The following is an 18,595-nucleotide window of genomic DNA, read 5'->3' as shown; positions in this document are numbered from 1 at the left end:
AAGACCAATGTTGAGTATTCTCTTTTAGGAATTCTGTGATTTCGGGTCTTTACAAGTCTGTAATCCATTTGAATTAATTTTTGTGTATGATGTTAAGATAGAGGTCACCTGTCATTCTTTTGCATATGGCTGTTCAGTTTTTTCAACACCATTATTGAGCGACTGTCCCATCTCTTATCATATGTTCTTAGATCCTCTGTCATAAATTAATTATTGATATATGTATGGGTTTCATTTAGTTCCGTTCCACTGATCTACCTATTTTTGTACCAACACCATACTGTTCTGACGACTACAACCTCGTGGTATAGTTTGAAATGAGGGAACATAGTGCCTCCAGTTTTGTAGTCTCTCAAGATTGTGTTGGCTCTTCAGTATCTTTTATGGTTCCATAAAAATTTTAGAATTATTTGTTCTCATTCTGAGATAAATGCCGTTAGAATTCTGATGGGAATTGCTTTGAATATGTAGATTGCTTTGGGCAGTATGGACATTTTAATAATATTAATTCTTCCAATCATGAGCACAGAATATCTTTTCATTCATTTATTTATGCCTTCAGTTTCTTTCATCAGTGTTTTCTAGTTTTCAGTGTACAGGTCTCTTTCACTTCCTTCATTAAATTTATTCCTAGGTATTTTATTCTTTTTGGTGCAATTGTAAATAGAGGTTTTTAAAATTTCTCTTTCTAATAATACATTATTAGTCATATAAATGCTAAGATTCCTGAATGTTGATTTTGAATCCTGCTACTTTACTGAATTTATTTATTCTAACATTTTTTGGTAGAATCTTAAAGATTTTCATATATAGTATTATGTCATCCGCAAATAGTCACAGTGTTACTAATTCGAATGCCCTTTTATTTCTTTTACTTGCCTAATTGCTGTGGCTAGAATTCCAATACTTTGTTGAATAAAAATGATGAGAGTGGACATCCTTGTCTTGTTCCTGATCTTACAGGGAGAGCTTTCAGATTTTTACCATTAAGTATGATGTTGAGTAGTATGATAACTGTGGGTTTGTCATATGTGGCATTTATTATGTTGAGGTATATTCCCTTTATAACCACTTGTAGAGTTTTTATCATAAATGGATGTTGAATCTCATCAAATATTTTTCTGTATCTATTGAGGTGATCATATGCTTTTATTACCCATTTTGTTAATGTACTACATCACATTGATTGATCTATGGATATGATATTGAACCAGCCTGCATTCCTAGAATAAATTCCACTTGATCATGGTCTATAATCCTTTAGTAAGTTTGCTAATATTTTGTTGAGAATTTTTATCTATGTTCATCAATGATACTGGCCTGTGTTTTTCTTTTCCTTTTTTTTTTTGTTTGTTTTTTTTTTGTTTGTTTTTTTGTTTTTGTGTGTGTGTGTGGTGTCCTTATCTGGTTTTGATATCAGGGTGACACTGGCCTCAGAAAATGAATTTGGAAGTGTTTGCTCTTCCATATTTTGGAAGAGTTTAGAAGAATAGGTATTAAATCTCCTTGTTTTGGTAAAATTTACTGGTGAAGCCATCTGGTCCTAGACCTTTTTGTTTGTCAGGAAGTTTTTGGTTACTGATTCAATCTCTTTACTAGTAATTAGTCTATTCAGTTTTTCTGTTTCTTCATGACTCAATCTTGGAAGATTCTATGTTTTTAGAAATGCATTAATTTCTTTTAGATTGTCCAATTTGTTGGTGTCTAATTATTCATAGTAGTCTCAAATGGTCATTTCTATTTCTGTGGTGCCAGCTGTAATTTCTCTTTCATTTCTGACTTTATTAGAACCCTGTCTCTTTTTGTCTTGCTTGGTCTAAAGGTTTTCAAAGAACCAGGTCTTAATTTCATTGATCTTTATTATTTCCTCTTTTCTATTGACTGTGCGCTTTGTTTGTTCTTTTCTTAGCTCTTTTATGTGTAAAGTTAGATTATTTGTGATTTTTTTTGTCTTGCGTTTTTGAGGTAAGCCTGTATTACTATGATCTTCCCTCTTAGAACTGCTTTTGCTGCATCCCCAAATTTTGGTATGTTGTATATCTCTTTTCATTTGTCTCTAGGTACTTGTTCATTTCTTATTTGATTTTTCATTTACCCATTGGTTGTTCAGCAACATGTTCAATTTTTACATTGTTGTGGTTTTCCCAGTTTTCTTCTTGTAATTGATTTTTAGCTTTATACCATTGTGGTTAGAGAAGAAGTTTGATATGCTTTCAGTTTTCTTGACTTTATTGAGACTTGGTTTGTGGCCTAACATGTGCTGTATCCTGGAGAATGTTCCATATGCACTGAGAACAGTGCATTTTGCAGTTTTGGGATAGAACGTTCTGTATATATCTGTGAAGTACATCTGGTCTAATGTGTTGTTTAAGGCCAATGTTTTCTTAGTCTGCAGGACTATCTTAAAGCTAACATTTCATCTTCATTTTCTTCTTGACAACATGTCTAAATCAAAACTGACAAAAATAATTATCCCTGTATAAATTAGTATGGGAAGCTTTGGAGGCATATTCTGTGACCATTGCCAGAGTTCTTAATTTCTCAGTACTTTCTTTCCTTGCTTACGAAATAGGACTAAATACCAACAGTTTATGGTGGCTGTGAGATTAAATAAATTAATGTATGTTGAGTACAGAGCCTAATGAATTTAACAGACTTTAATGAGTATAAAATTTCCTCTGTAGATTTCTGCCCCTCCACCCCACGGTGCCCCCCAGTTTTGCATTTAGGATCTATAAAGTTACATTAAGCCTGGATTTTTAGAAACTCTCTTTTATTTTTTTTTAATTTTTTAAAGACCTTATTTATTCAATCATGAGAGACAGAGAGAGAGAGGCAGAGACGTAAGCAGAGGGAGAAGCAAGCAGGCTCCCTGCGGGGAGACGGAGGCAGGACCCGATCCCAGGACCCCGGGATTATGACCTGAGTCAAAGGCAAAGGCTCAACCACTAAGCCACCCAGGTGCTCTAGAAACTCCCTTTTAGATTTACAGTAACTTCTTTCTGAAATTACTGGGTAAAGTAATTTAATTATGGCTAGCAAAAAATAAAAAATAAAATAGGGAAAAATATGTAGTTCTTTTGTCTTTTTCTTTCTTTTTTTTTTGTAGTGAAGAGCATTATCTTTTAAGCACACAAATTTTTTTGAGTAGCAGGGGTTAAAGGAATTGTTATAGACTGGATATGGATGTGTTGGAATGCTTTAGAAAATCGATTCTCGCTAATGGAGAGAATGTTTTTAAAGTGAACTATTACCATTCCTTCAGTGAACCACATACAGCAGAAAAAATTCAAGTAAACATTGAAAGAGAGGCAAGCTCTTCCTTATAGAATTAATGAGAATTGCAGTGATCCGCCGTGGGGAATTAGAATTTGAAAAACCTTTTCCATGTGCATTATTCCCTAAAGTCTAGAACCAGATAAGTAGACTCTAATTTTAAACGTGCAATTATCCAAACAAGATGAATGTGCAGGGCAACGCTGGATAAGACTGTCGATCTTCATGTTAATATTTTTATTCTCCTTTATAATAGACATATAGTTGGCAAAAGCCACATGTCTGTGAGATCCCTAAAGACCAGCTAACTCAAGAGATGTAGCCAGCTTTATCCTACATCAACTCTGGAGATACAGCCCAAGGGAGACACATCCGAATAAACCCCTATAAAGGACTGCTGTTGTCCTTTATAATGTCTTTCTTTGGTCAGTTGTTTTATCATGAGTAGATGATTTTGTTTTGTTTTGAAGGAATATTTGATAACAAGTTAGATCACATATGCTTATCTAACATGTATTTTTATATCACAGAAGCTGAAGGAAAACATCCTGTTCATTGGTAAAAATGGCCTGCTTGATGTATGTACACTTCTGTGCAGTTTTAAATATGCTGTAATTGTAACTCCAAACAAGAATTTGAATAGGTGCCAGCATTTTCTCCTTCATATAGGAAATTCCTTTGAAAATCATTAAAAGCTTGGACAAAAATTCCATAGCTATGTTCTTAAGATCACTGTGTAGGATCTTCATGGTTCAGATGATACAAGGAGCTTCAGTTCAACCTTTTAGAGAAGGCATTGAGCTTGTGTGATCTCATCAACCAAGAGAATGTTGGCGGCAATCATGTGCAGGAGTGAAGAAACTGTTTCTTCACACAGTAGTTGTCCCATATGCCAACCTCTCCTATGGCCATTGGCTCACCTGTGTTCTAGTCCACACGTACAAGTGGACCTCATTCTGAATGTTCTGCTTTAGCTTTAATTTTAATTAGGGCTCTGGAAAGTCAAAACCAGAGCTCCGAACAAGAATCATGGGAATAATGAGCAATGCATTAGCAAATGCTTAACTCCAAGTTGGGCCCTGCCCTTTACTAGACTTACAATCAGGCCTTCTTCCATTGCCCCAATACCTGGCCTACACAGACATCATCCATAGCATTTTTAACAGCCCTCAACCCATCTCTTGTTGTATCCTTGATTTGAGTGAGGATATGCTTGTTTGGTCCTCTGACCAGTAATGTGATAGCAAGGATTGTTACATTTCTCAATAAAGGTGAACTTCTCTTCTCCCAGTGCATACTCAAGAGTCAAGATCTGCATGTCCCAAACAATCAGGACTTAGGTCATCAAAAGAATTGGGGGGTACCCCACCACATGCAAGAGGCAGCCTTTCTAGATTTCTCTTTTTAGCTCTGCACAGAGCTATTATGCCTTTTTGTGTGTGAGAGAGAGCACCTAAGGAAAAGAGTGAGTTGTCTTTTGATTAAATAACAGATCTTTTCTCAGATCTTTTCTCTGAATCACTACAGACTTCCTTTTCAGTTCTATCATGTTTTTAGTTGTATCTTCAATGAATTTTCTTTTAGCTTTGCTAGTTTCTCTATCTCTCCTCTGAATTCTTATTTTAAAAAAAGCCAGAATTTGCTTCTTTTTCTTTCATATTCTTTTTTTTAAGATTTTATTTATTTATTCATGAGAGACACAGAAAGAGAGAGAGAGAGAGAGAGGCAGAGACAGGCAGAGGGAGAAGCAGGCTCCATGCAGGGAGCCCAACGTGGGATTCGATCCCGGGTCTCCAGGATCACACCCTGGGCTGAAGGCGCTAAACTGCTGAGCGACCCTGGGCTGCCCTTTCTTTCATATTCTTATGACATATTGCACATATGCAGATATATGAATCTTTTACTCTTTTTTTCACATTGGAATGCCGTGACCTTTGGTCTAAAACAAGACCTCTGATTACACTTGCATTTGTTTCAGATTTATATTTCATGTCCATAACCCTGGCCGTGAGGGGGTCAGGAGGTTCATCTTGTTTTGTAATGGCCAAATTGGAGGCCACCACAGCCCCTGTTAGGACAGCAGCACGTTTAGCATGAGCTTTGGTATATAGAGATATTCTGGCCAAGACACCTACCTGTAAGCATTGCCCTATCCATCTCTTTGCTAACTTTGACTTGTTCCAAAAACTGAGGTACCTTTTCCTGTGCAGATTCAAATCTGTCTGTTATTCTGGGACAAAGACCTTCAGAAATGGAGGTTTGATCAGCTCTCCAGTGGTTAGAACATGGTACAATCACCGGTCATGTCATCTTGGACTATTGCTGCTTTGGCTATTAAGGAGGCTGTTGGGTATCAAATTTGCATTTTATGAAGCAGCACATTGCCATCTTTAGTAAGCTTGATGTCTGCAGAAACAAGCCTTTTTGTGGTGCTCTTAGGCCCTAAGCTGGTCCTCAGGCCTCCTGCAGCCCTGGGCTGTACTGATGTTGGCTGCGAGGCTGTATGAGTCGGGCCACCTTGGCCTTAGAGATGGTAGTGACACAGCAGAAGAAGTGGAAGCGACCAGGCTTGTAGAATGCCCAAAGCCCCAAAATAGAGTTGTATTTTCTAAACTGCAAAGTGATAAAGCATAACAGCATTTGATACATGAAGTCAGCAACCAAAGCGTTAAACTGTGTGTGTGTGCGCGCACACACCCATACACACCCGCACAAAATGTTATGAATTGTGCAATTTTTTTTTAAGCTGGGAAAAGATACTAGAAATCATGATCTGTCCCCATAATTTTATAGATGAAGATAACTGAGGCCGAGAGAATAGAATATGTTAAAGATAGAGCCAGGAATATACATACGTTTATGTTCAAAGCAATGTATGTATTTATCAAATACAAGAATTTCTTTTTCACTTGTGTCCTTCTAATTTATATATAAGTAAGATTATATTATGACTCTGGGTCTTTAATCACTGAAAAATGAATTATATACGATATGATTGAGTTTCAGAAATTTTGAAATTAATGTCAGGACACTAATTTCTCTTAAAAATAAATTTGTAATTTTATTTAAAAAACACATACTTTTGCAGTACAAACCCGGTCAGCATTTAATAGATAATGTATACTATTTCCACATACTACCTATTTTCCTCACTAGGCAGATAATGCACATGCTTATTGATGAAGGTTTTGTGAGTGATGTGTATTTGGCACATATTTTGCATCTATTATAAGAAATGATTTAGTAGGATATTTGGCCAAAAGCAAATATTATTCAAGACTGTGCAAACGCAACAGATTCAGGTAGAAAAAATTTTTTTATTGATAAGTAAATTCTGATAATACAGATTTCACCTCAGTTTTAAGAATCATCATGATTTTCAACAGAAGGGCATATTTATTGTAAACCCTAAGCGATCTTTCTGAAACCTGAAAAAGATTTGTGAAAACAGCCTGCAATAAAAATCACGCACGCTTCATAAAACACTACTTGATAGATATCACTTGCACCATTAGGAACTAAACGACAAAGGATGTAATTTCAGTTCTGGCATGCAATATTAATCGAAAGCCTTTAAAACATCTTGCTGATGGGAACTATGACAACGTGACATTGAAGAATTATGAGCTAAAGACATCTATCTTAATCAGATTTTCAAAGTAAATGCCATAAAACACAAAGTTGTTTCATTCATTTCTACATTTTCACATGTGTTGGTGGGAGCATCATTTCCTTGTGTGTTGCTTTAAATGCGAAGAGTACAAATTCAGTACCTGAAAGTGTGAGTTCATTACCCAGGACTGAAGCACATTTTAGCCACCCTGCACACACAAGGAATGATTTCTGTAATAATGTAAGCTCATTCCATCTTTTATGGTAGTGATACATTATCCTCAGCAAACACTCTAAATGATATTAGGAGATACTATAAAAAATATTTAGGTGTATGTTTGCCTTTATAAGTTTAGAAATGAAAATGGAATGTTTATAAAGACCTTCTTGTAGAAAGAGATCAAGAAATTATGGGCATACTCAAATATAAATATCTTCTTTGGCCAAAAAATAAAAACTATATATATATATACATACATATACACATATGGTGTGTGTGTGTATGGTAAAAAATGTATTACTTTATTTGAATAAGTGGGGAAAGTGTGGAAAATAAGACTTTACATTAAAATAATATTTCACAGTTTATAAAAAATACTTCAATATACATTATCTCTTTTAATCCTCTATACAGGAGTGATTATTAACCCCATTGTACAGCTGAGGAATCAGACTTTAGAATAGGAAATTAATTTGCTCAAGTTACACAGTTACTAAATTTTAGACAGGGAGCTTAAACCCAGATGTTAACATTGGTTTCTCTCCAGATTAATATGTTGAAGCTCTCACCCCCCTGCCCCCAACCCATGTGGCTGTATTTGGTGATGGGAAGTCTAAAGAAGTACTTAAGGTTAAATGAGATGATAAGAGTGAGGCCTTGGCTCGATAGGATTGGTGCTTTTATAAGAAGAAATACCAGAGAGTTTGCTCGTTCTCTCTGCCCAGTGAGAACACAGAGGGAAGGCAGCTATCTGGAGCCAGGAAGCGACCCTCACTAGAAACTGACTCTGCTGGATCTTGACCTTGGACTCTCAGCCTCTGGAACTGTGGGAAAATAAATTTCTAATGTTTAAGTGACCCAGTCTATAGTATTTTGTTTTGCTAGCCTGAGCAGATCTGTTTTACTCTTCTCCACTCTCAATCCATTTATCTTCTCAATGGAAAATTTTAATAAACTGGCATGAAAATGCTTGTGGATTTTGGAAAGATCAGAAAATCTGTGAAAGAATTTCTTAGTCACCTGCTTTATTTTGAATCTCTATTCTGAGAGCAAGGTTTCTAGTGGCAATTAGCATCCTATAGAAAAGTCCTAGCCTTCCAGCTTCAAGAAGTCATGCTTACTACTATTTTAAAAGGCACAACAAAGCCTCGGGAAATCCAGATCATTAATCTCCTAAACAATAGTACCCCACATTTCTATAGCACTTTGCCATTCTTTTCACTGTACCATCCTTTCTGTTGGTGCTAAGTCATTACAGCAGCAGAAAAACATCTATTGGGAAGAGGCTTTTAGTGTTGCATACACACCAAAAATTATCCCAAAATTATTGACAGAGAAGGGCACTCACCCAAGTATGCAAATATCAGCTTAAACTATAACTGTTTCCCTTTTAATCAAAGAGAATAGTTGCATGGTTTCCACTTAACACATCACCCTCATTACACATGCCACGAACGTGGGTTCTGTTGAAGTTTTTTGCATGTACATAATATTTAATGTTTGTGGTAACACCACTGTCTGGAGGCCATCATGTGATTGGAAGGAAACTTAAAAAATTTTATTCTGTTTCAATGTAATAATATGGACTCCATAAATTGCAGATAACAAATATGAAATAATATGCCCGGGGAAAAGTCAATGGCAAAGTTAGTATTTTGGGGGAAACAAGATTGGCAGTGTTGCTGGATACTTTCTGAGTGTTTTCTGATCACTTCTTTTTCCTAGAGTTGCTGAAATATTTAAAAAATAAAAATCAGAAAAAAGAGTTAAACTGAATCCCTTTTCTCTAAAATTGGTTAACTGTAATTTTTAAAATGTATTCTAACTGTCATCATAACTCATAAGAGACTGATTAGTTTTCTTTTAAGTTTGAAAGTTTCATGCAGGCTTTTATTTTTTAGTTGTTTCCATAAGAAATTTCAATTCTGAAATCTATACTAAATTTAAGTTTGATACAAAATGACTTTGACAATATGTAACTTAAGATGTTACTAGTTACAACATATGTAAGACAGAATGGCTATTTTTAAAAATAAAAATATTCTTTTTAATATTTATACAAAGATAATATGGTAAGATATTCGTGCCATGAATTAATATGGTGTTTTCATAATACTTAAGTTGAAATAAATAATTTTTTACTGTATGTCCCTTTAATGTTTTATATGTATAACTTAAGATAATATGGTACTTTTAATTACCTTAAATTGTGAATATTCATTGTATAATTTAGTATGTTTCAAGAAAATATTATATAGTACCTGAAAGAATTTTAGAGCTAAAACACGAGATTTCATTGCTGAACCCACCCTGCCGCCAGACACCAATCTTTTAGAGGAGAAAAACTGAGCCCTAGAAGTTGGTTGATCTATATGAGGTTATGTTTAGTTAAAGCCAGCACTAAACCCTATGTCTGTTTCTGTTATAATACTTTCTTCTGTATGAGACATCTTCTTTGTGACAAAGGATATGTTATCTGAGAAGCATAGCAAAGTTGCATTATTTGGAAGATTCAAGTTGCTTTTTTTATTCTTTAAAGCTATTTGTTACATTGTAATAGCTTTAGTTGCCTGCTAGCCTGTACTTATCCATATCACAATTATGTGCTTTATTTATATCATATCATGGATTCAGTTTAAAGTCAATAAAATTTAATTGCACTAAAATCAAATGCTCATTAGATAATGAGAGAGAAGTATTTATTGGTTTTAGTCAACAATTCTTTATTGTCCAGATTGGGACAACTTCTTCCCTTTTTTGCTTTACTCTCTTAGGTAAAATATTTTAAAATGAGTAGAAGAGTATCTTGAAACATATATTGAGACACCTTAAAGGTTATTTTTATCCAGATTTTTTCTGCATGTATAATAGGTAAGGTTTATTATGTATGGTTCCATGGAAAATGATTGTGCAAAGTTAAGAACTATAGAGGATAAATCTGTGGCATTACTAGAGTTAAAAATACTAAAAGATCAACTATTTCAACAAGCACAGGTAGCCATTTACATTTGTTTCCATCCACTGAAATAAGTTAGGGATGTTTTAAATTGCTGCACACTTTTGAAAAGCAACCATAGAAGTCAGAATATCTTCAAAGAGAAGTTTACAGCCATTTAAGAGAAGTTACCTTTTATAAAATATAACCCCCCAAAAAGCTGTTATCTAATAACATAAAAGATAATAGCAGAGAACATTTATATGAAACAAGAGATGAGTAAGTCCATGCTCTGTATAATTTGACGGCCATAACCATGGTGTTAGAAATGTGGAGAAAGCTGTTGAACTCTAAGGAAAGCTCTGTCCTTGCCTTCTGCAACTCTCTCTGGATATATTTTGAGCTCCTTTATCCTCTCTTTTTTTTGTCTTAAAACTGCTCTTTCACATGTAAGCATGCTTGATCTTTCTGATGCCATCTGAGTGATTTCCTCAGATTTCTTTTCCAATTCACTGGTGCTCTTTACAATTGTGTCTAATATACTGTCTAAACCATCCCGTACATTTCTAATTTCAGTGACTGCATTTTTCCTATTTATACACATTTTACTTTTTTAACTTCCTTTTTCTCATGCTCTCTTATGATTTTAATTTCTTTAAACATTCTCAAGTTTTATCTGATGGTTATATTATCCAGGGGAGATCAATTCTGCTGTCTATTTTCTCTATAGATTTTGGCCCAAGATGGATTGTTTCCTCTTAAGTTTTATAACTTTAGACTGTGAATGTATTGAAAGCTGTGTTTTATTTGTGGAAATCCTTTGTGACTTTAGTTGAAGCATATGCTTCTAAAGAAGTTTTGCATTTGTTTCTGCCAGGTGCCCCAGGAAGGAGCATGGCACTATTAATATTAATTAATTGGCTTGGGGGGACACCTGGGTGATTCAGTGATTGAGCATCTGCCTTCAGCTCAGGGTGTGATCCCGGGGTCCTGGGATCGAGTCCTGCATCAGGCTCCCTGCAGGGAGCCTGCTTCTCCCTCTGCCTGTGTCTCTACCTCTTTCTCTGTCTCTTATGAATAAATAAATAAAATCTTTTAAAAAACCCAAAATTATCAGCTTGGGGTTCCATAACTATGTCAAGAGTATAAGCTTCAGCCTCCTGTGACAACCACAGGGAAGCCCAGACCAGTGGTTAAAATTTTCAGGAGTTGGTTTCTTCCCCTTGCAGATCCTAAGAAACACAGCAAAATTCCTTATCACTGTATTTGCCTTGAAATTTTTCAAGTCTAATCTTAGACTGAGGGTATAGCACTTCACAGGGTCCAAACTATATATAGGAGGGGTCTCAGTAACAATTGATATATTATCTCTTGTTTCTTCATTGAACATTAGAAAGCTTACAGAGACAGGCAGATCTCAGAGAAGCTACAGTGACAGCTTACCTGCTCTGAATAATCATTCTCTCTCCTCGGTTTCTAGCCCATTCTTTCTTCCCAATTCAATCATTTTAAACCTAAAGTATAAGTTCAACTGGTAGGTTGAGACTATTGGCTGTTCTGTTTACTGTTACATCCTATCTTTGCTAAACACCAATCAGTGGGTCAGCTCTTTTTCAGTGTTGTCTAGTTCAATGTGGTCTGGGTATCAGAATGTAAACTCTTAGAGGACCAGAACCAGAGTCCATTCCTTTATTTGACTCGCTGTTGATAGTGTCCAGGAGTACACAAAACATGGGCAGATGGCTGCCTAGAAGATGTTTTGTCTAACAGCACTTCTCTGGGTTCAGTAAAGTTAAAAATGTCTTTGTCCTTTTTTATTTTTTCTCTTTCTCTCTCCCTCTCTCTCTCTCCTCCTGTCCTTCTACCCCTACCACCCCCATTTGTCTTTTGTTACCAGACTTTACTCAAATTGCAAAAAATTATTTTAATACAACACAGCTGTCAGCTCCTCACTCCTATCCCATGTGAAGTAGGGTATTTCTTCTCTAGGGACCTTTGCTCCCACAACTGAGATCCAGGGAAGAAAGCCAGAATTGTGAAGGAAGTGTGTGTGGCACAGAGCAGTTGGGGTGACTGTGGTGACACCTGCTCAGTCTCCCCCTCACCCCTCACCTGACACTTACCTTTCAGCCTCCCTCCACGTACAGAGGTACATGCACACATACATGCCCACAAACATACATGCAGCCATGCGTACACATATGCTGCCATGCATGTGCACACATGTAGACGTGCACATACACAAGGAGATTTCAATCTCCCAGCTTTCCTGTTTGAGAGTTCACTTCCACTGTGTCACCCAAAGAGCACAGCCCAAGGCCCTAAAGCAGAGAGGAGCTGGGGCTGAATTGCATATAATGGTCTGGAAGCTGGTTTTAATTAAAAAAAAAAAGTTCCAAACCAGTAAATATGACCAGATATGTTTTTAAAAGCCAGATGTCCCTCACCACCACTTTTTAAAAGTTCTTGACTCGATTCTGTGGTCACACTCCATGGGAAAAAGAGACCCAGGCTGACTTCACAACTGTATGATGGAATTCCTTCTTCTGTGGGAACTGGCAAGACATGAGTTTATTTCTGATTCCTGTGACGTTTCTGATTCTTGTTTTGTACCTGCTCATGGAAAAACATTTCCCATTCAGACATACTTGATTGTGGGTCCTTACGTCTCATGATACTGGTATTGATTGCTGATGAGGCTTCTTGATTACAGTTGGTCCTTGAACAACATGGATTTCAACTGTGTGGGTCCATTTTTACGTGGATATTTTTTCAATAAATACAGTGCAGTGTTCATGTATTTTCCCTTATGATTTTCTTAGTATTTTTTTCTAATTTCTTATAAGAATACAGTATGTAATACATATACAGAATGTGTTTTAATCAACTGTTTATATTATTGGTCTGGGGGAGTCAAAAGTTACACTCAGGTTTTTTATTGCACAGGGTGTCTGTGCCCCTAACCCCTGCATTGTTCAAGAGTCAACTGTACCATTGTTCAAGGATCAACTGGCCTGGAAGGGAGTCTGTTAAGAAGTTACTATTTAGCACTTACTGTATGACAGGCACTGTATCGTTTAGATTCTGTAAGTGAACACTATAAGATAAATGAAGCTCAGAAAGATATGCAACTTATTCAAGAAAACATGCTACTGAAAAATAAATACCCATATTATTGTCATTTGTTGTTATGGTACCTTTCACCTCTATGATCATAAATGCCTAGTTGCTATTTAGGAGAAGTTGTCAAAGTTTATTTTCTTCCCCCTGCAGAGTGCCATTAACATGCCTTACATTTGCTTGGAATTGGGGTTTTATAATAGTTGCTTAAACTGAAATCTACCCCACTGTCAGAGATCATCCATGGCTCCTAACACGTTCATGGTTGGTCGACACACCTTATTCAGTATATTCCGTGATCCAAGTCATTACTGCATGTTAATGGTTTGACGTGACAGCCTTAAATGACACTGTAGGGCTATAAGTTCTTTGGTGGCAAAAGGCTAAGCAAAATGACCCAAGTCTTAACTACCTAATATTTATCATTAATATTATGTGAATTTTAAAAATTATCTGCCATAAGAGCACCTGGGTGGCTCAGTTGGTTAAATATCTGCTTTCAGCTCAGGTCGCGATCTCAGGGTCCTGGGATCAAGCCTCACATTGGGCTCCATGCCCAGTGGGGAGCCTGCTTCTCCCTCTCCTCCCTCTGCCACTCCCCACTCATGCTCTCCCTCTCTTTCTCTTTCTGTCTCAAATAAATAAATAAAATCTTTTTAAAATTTTTTTAAAAATAAAAATTATCTGCTATAAGTCGTGTCTATCAAATAAAAACAAGCAGCTGCTAGGCTGTCATGAAGTTACATGAGCAATAGGAACTTGAAAAAAGGCAGGAGTGCAGTGAGTAAAGGCACTCAGTTGGGTATAACATATAATTGCTAATGAGCATAATGCAAAAGATACTTTTTTCAAAGCAGTGAAAAATACTTTGAGAAAATAACCTACACCTTTTCTAAAATACCCAACATTTCTAATCATCAGCTTTAAAATACAAAGAAGATAGAACTGTGTTTGGTAAGCTATAATATATATTATATATTTGTTTCATATGTTTATATTTTATATTTTCGTATGTATTTTATGTAATCTTTCCATTCACACCTTAAAAGGTAGATTTTGAATCTTGGTACATCTGCTCTGGTTCCAAAGCAATATTCCTAAAACCTCTGGGAGAAATAATATGGTGCCCTGCCTGTATCGGATGAGCCACAAATGTGCCATTATTGCCTAATTGTTACCAAGCAGGCAGCACATTTCTAGGGGTCTTTGAAATACGAGGCTAAGGGAAGATATTGAAAAGTCCAAAGAAATTTAAGTCAGAGTTCCTACCTTTCAGGATCTAAGAATTGGGTTGAGGAAAGAAGACAGGTTGCAGATTACCTTGCAATTAAAGGTGCTACTGCCAGGCTCGGCTCTTTACACTTCAGCATTCTCTTCATTGAATTCTTTACAAGTCGTCTTTCAGTCATTCATCAAATATGTATTGAGTGGATAAATATTTATTTACTGACCACACATCTATCCCTGTGTGGTTCTTAGAGGTTCCAAGGTGAATTCGAGGTGAATCTTGCCCATATAGAGTCTAACAGGAGATATGAGACCTATAAAATTCATTGTAATAGGGAGAGATGAAAAGAGTCATGAAAGAGGCACAGATAAAATACTGTAAGACTCAGAGAAGAAATAACTGATTTCTACTTGAAAAAAACAGGAGTGTCATCCTTCTTAGAGCTTGAAGTATGTAGGTTTTGGATAGAGAAAGAGAAAAATAAAATATAAAGATATAGAAGCGGATGGATGTGCTTGTGTGGAAAGGTGTGAGACATGCAATGGATACAGCAAGAAATACATGAAGGGGGGATAAGGATTTGCAAAAATATGTTGAGAGCTAACGGAAGAAATATGACCTTTGCCCTGAGAGTGCATTTTATGTTTTATAGGTACTAGGAAGCCATTTGGAGTTTCTAAGGAGAACAGTGAGATGTTCAGAGCTATGTCTCAGGAGCATTAAATCTGGTAACTCTGTGAGGTCTAATCGTCCTCTTTATAACTCAGAGTCATTCTATCTAAAACCTCAAATCTACAGAAAGCCTGTTATCAATGAATCAGCTTAAAACAAAGGCCGTGGTTGATGTTTTGGTTGTTCTTATTGTGGATCTGTCCACAAGTATTAGATTCTAAGTGTTTGTTGCCAAATCTAGACCCCATTCTGTTTCCTTGGGTCCTTTTTAGTAGGAAGGGATAGAGGCAATGGAAGAGAAAATCTTAAACAGGCCCCACGCTCAGCACGAGCCCCATGCCAGGCTCCATCTCACGACCCTGAGATCATGACCTGAGGCAAAATCAAATATCAGACACGGTTATCGAACTGGGCCACCCAGGCACCCCTCCTTGTGTCTATTTTTTGAACCCAGGTCATAAAATTTTCCCTGGATATTCAGTTTTTCTTCCTATGGGGACTGAAGGGGAATTTTCTCTCTATTTTTCAGTACCAGTAATAGTTAAGGCTTTTCTCAAGCAAAACTTTGTTATCTTAAAAACATTCCAAATCATGTAACTGATCATGTTTCCCTTTTTGTGTTGGCAACTAAATAAATAATTTAGAGCCAGATTTGTATCCTACTTTAAAAATGTACAGAACTATACAACAGGCATTTTGTCCACTTGCTTTAGATCTGGCTTTATCTTATCTTTCCCACTTTATTTTCTTTTATTCTGTTTCTTCCTTTCCGTCTGTGTTTAGTTTTATTTTATCTTGTTATACTTTATAAATTTATGCTGTCTTGAATAAGTTGGTATAGATACATACTTCCACTGCTTCTTATATCCTGTAAGCCTAAATCTCTAGAGGTAGCACACACCTCTGAGTGAATGCTTGGATTTTGCCTCTGTTTGTAGACTGCTGCAGAATTTAAATTTCTGGTCATCCATCCCATCTCACTCAGGCTCTGCATTTATTCTGTTCCATCAAATTTTAGATTGAATCTAGCTTTCATTATCTGGATTTGTTTAACAGGGAGACCGCATGATTATGTAGTCAGATCAAAAGAGGTCCCAGTGGACAGAACACAGTGGTGCTGAAATAACCTGGATAGACAGTTAAAAAGGGCATGGATCTTTGCGTGATGTCTTGTTCATCGTAAGTTCTCAACAGATACTTGCCAAATGAATGAACCAACCTAGAGAAAGCCACAATCATACTAATTATTTTTGAAACCTTACATGGAAGTTTTTCCTCACTGTTTAAGAATGAGAATCTTTTGGGGGCTCAGTGGTTGAGCATCTGCCTTTGGCTCAGGTCGTGATCCCAGGATCCTGGGATCGAGTCCCACATAGGGCTTGCTGCAGGGAGCCTGCTTCTCCCTCTTCCTGTGTCTCTGCCTCTCTTTGTGTGTCTCTTATGAATAGACAGAATCTTTTAAAAAAATATATTTATTTATTTTAGAGAGAAGGAGCACATGCATGCATACACATGGAAATGGGGGAAGGGACAGAAGGAGAGGGAGACACCTCAAGCAGACTTCCCACTGAGCGTGGAGCCAGACATGGGGCTTGAGCCCAGGATGCCTGGTATCATGACCTGAGTGGAAACCAAGAGTCGGCTGCTTAACTGACTGAGCCACCCAGGCACCCCAAGAATAAGAGTCTTAAATTCAACATATTTAAATATGTTGGTGATGACAATAGATCTTAAAATCATTGCATCTTCAAGAAACAATCTTAATCTCCATGATGCTTCCCCATTGCATAGTACTTTTACTTGTTGACTTAGCAATCTTTGGAACATAGAGGCTCGATAAATGTTTGTGGGCTGAATGACTCAGTGGGTGAATAAATGAGTGAATGAGTGCATTTATTAGATTAATGCACTTAGATTAAATTAACACCTAGATGGGACAGTATTATTTCCCACATTACAGATGGGAAAACTGAGGCTTACTATGATGCTACCTGACAGAAATTAAATTTGGTGTCAACTGCTATTGCACACTGCTCTCTCCTCTATTTAGTATAATATCCAATACATAATTTATGTATCATATGTATAATATAATTTCATTCTTTCATGGAGCCATGCTTAAAAACACGGAGTCACTTGACATAGCCCTCTACTTCTTTTTAGACACAATCTTAATACTTTTCCCTTTGAAACGTTTCTCTCTTCTCTGTGTTCCCATTGCATTGACACCAACCTAGTTAAAACCCTTGGCTTCTTGTAAAATAAATATATACATATGTATATCATTATAAAAGCAGGCTTTGAAATACTCCTTAAAGACACCTGTAGAGTTTCTAATCATATGCACTGATGCCAGGGAAGACCAAACTAATTCATTATATGATACCTGAGTAATAAATCTTCTTCGAATTTTCATCTATTTCCTTTTCTCTAACACAATTAAAACTGTATATGCTCGTGTAACCATCTCATTACCTCCAAAGGTACTTCCAGTTTAACTGAGGTGCAGATACTCTTTTAATTTTTCTTTTTTTTTTTTTTTTTTAATTTTTATTTATTTATGATAGTCACAGAGAGAGAGAGAGAGAGAGGCAGAGACACAGGCAGAGGGAGAAGCAGGCTCCATGCACCGGGAGCCTGATGTGGGATTCGATCCCGGGTCTCCAGGATCGCGCCCTGGGCCAAAGGCAGGCGCTAAACCACTGCGCCACCCAGGGATCCCACTCTTTTAATTTTTCATAAAAGCCCCAAAGCAATGGACCAACCAAGGTTTCTGTAGTTTCTGGTATAGGGATCGTCAAGAATAGAGAATGTGCGAGAAAATAGCTTTATTTCATATACTTAGATATTGTCTCTGTCCCTCATTTCAAGAGTAAGAAATTATTAGTTGTTAAGTGATATGATATGTTAGAGACCTATAGAAATGTGCAGTAATTACTGATATTATGTGCTATGGGAGGATTTATTTTAATTACTGTACCCTGTAAAGAGGTTTGATGATATATATTCAAGCTATTACATATCAAGTATTCATTTCATGCAATCAGAATTACAGTGTTAGGCTCTATTTGGCATAACAATTACAACTGAAGTTCACACTGCAGATGAAAGATAGTCCCTGTGTTTCCTATTCTCTTTTAATACGTGCATTTATATTAATAGCATGATTTAATACATCACTTTAAAATTATATTGCACTTTGAACTGCATTTAGTCAAAAATTGACATCTTATATGTGTGGAACCATAATAAGTTTAGCATTAAATTAAGGAGTCACCTGTCTGTTTGTTAAAATGTGGTATTTGTGAACTCTAGCATGTCCAAAGGCAGGTAATGAGATTGAAAAGTCAGTCTCATGTTACATTAATTTGTAAATTTTGACTTATGACTTACTGGTTTTAGGGAAGTCTTCCATGGTTATAACCTAGCGTCGCGCTTCTATTTGGAAGTTGCTGGATCCCTCTCGATTGTGGTTTAGAACAAAATATTTGTACCACTGACATAGGGGCATGAGTCGCTCTGGTCACCTATG

General features: G+C 36.5%; 1 protein-coding gene and 1 pseudogene across 6 annotated transcripts in view; one reads left to right on the top strand and one right to left on the bottom strand.

Annotated features, from left to right (window-relative positions):
* LOC119874670 (teneurin transmembrane protein 3) overlaps positions 1-18,595 on the top strand; it is a 601,805-nt gene that overhangs the window by 398,226 nt on the left and 184,984 nt on the right. The gene's annotated exons all lie outside the window — the stretch shown is intronic.
* LOC119874691 lies at positions 4,053-12,234 on the bottom strand (annotated as a pseudogene).

The sequence above is a fragment of the Canis lupus genome, chromosome 16 (assembly GCF_011100685.1).
Source record: "Canis lupus familiaris isolate Mischka breed German Shepherd chromosome 16, alternate assembly UU_Cfam_GSD_1.0, whole genome shotgun sequence".
NCBI classification, from domain to species: Eukaryota; Metazoa; Chordata; class Mammalia; order Carnivora; family Canidae; genus Canis; species Canis lupus.
Note: the sequence above shows the minus strand (reverse complement) of the source record. Positions and strands in the feature narration are given on the sequence as shown.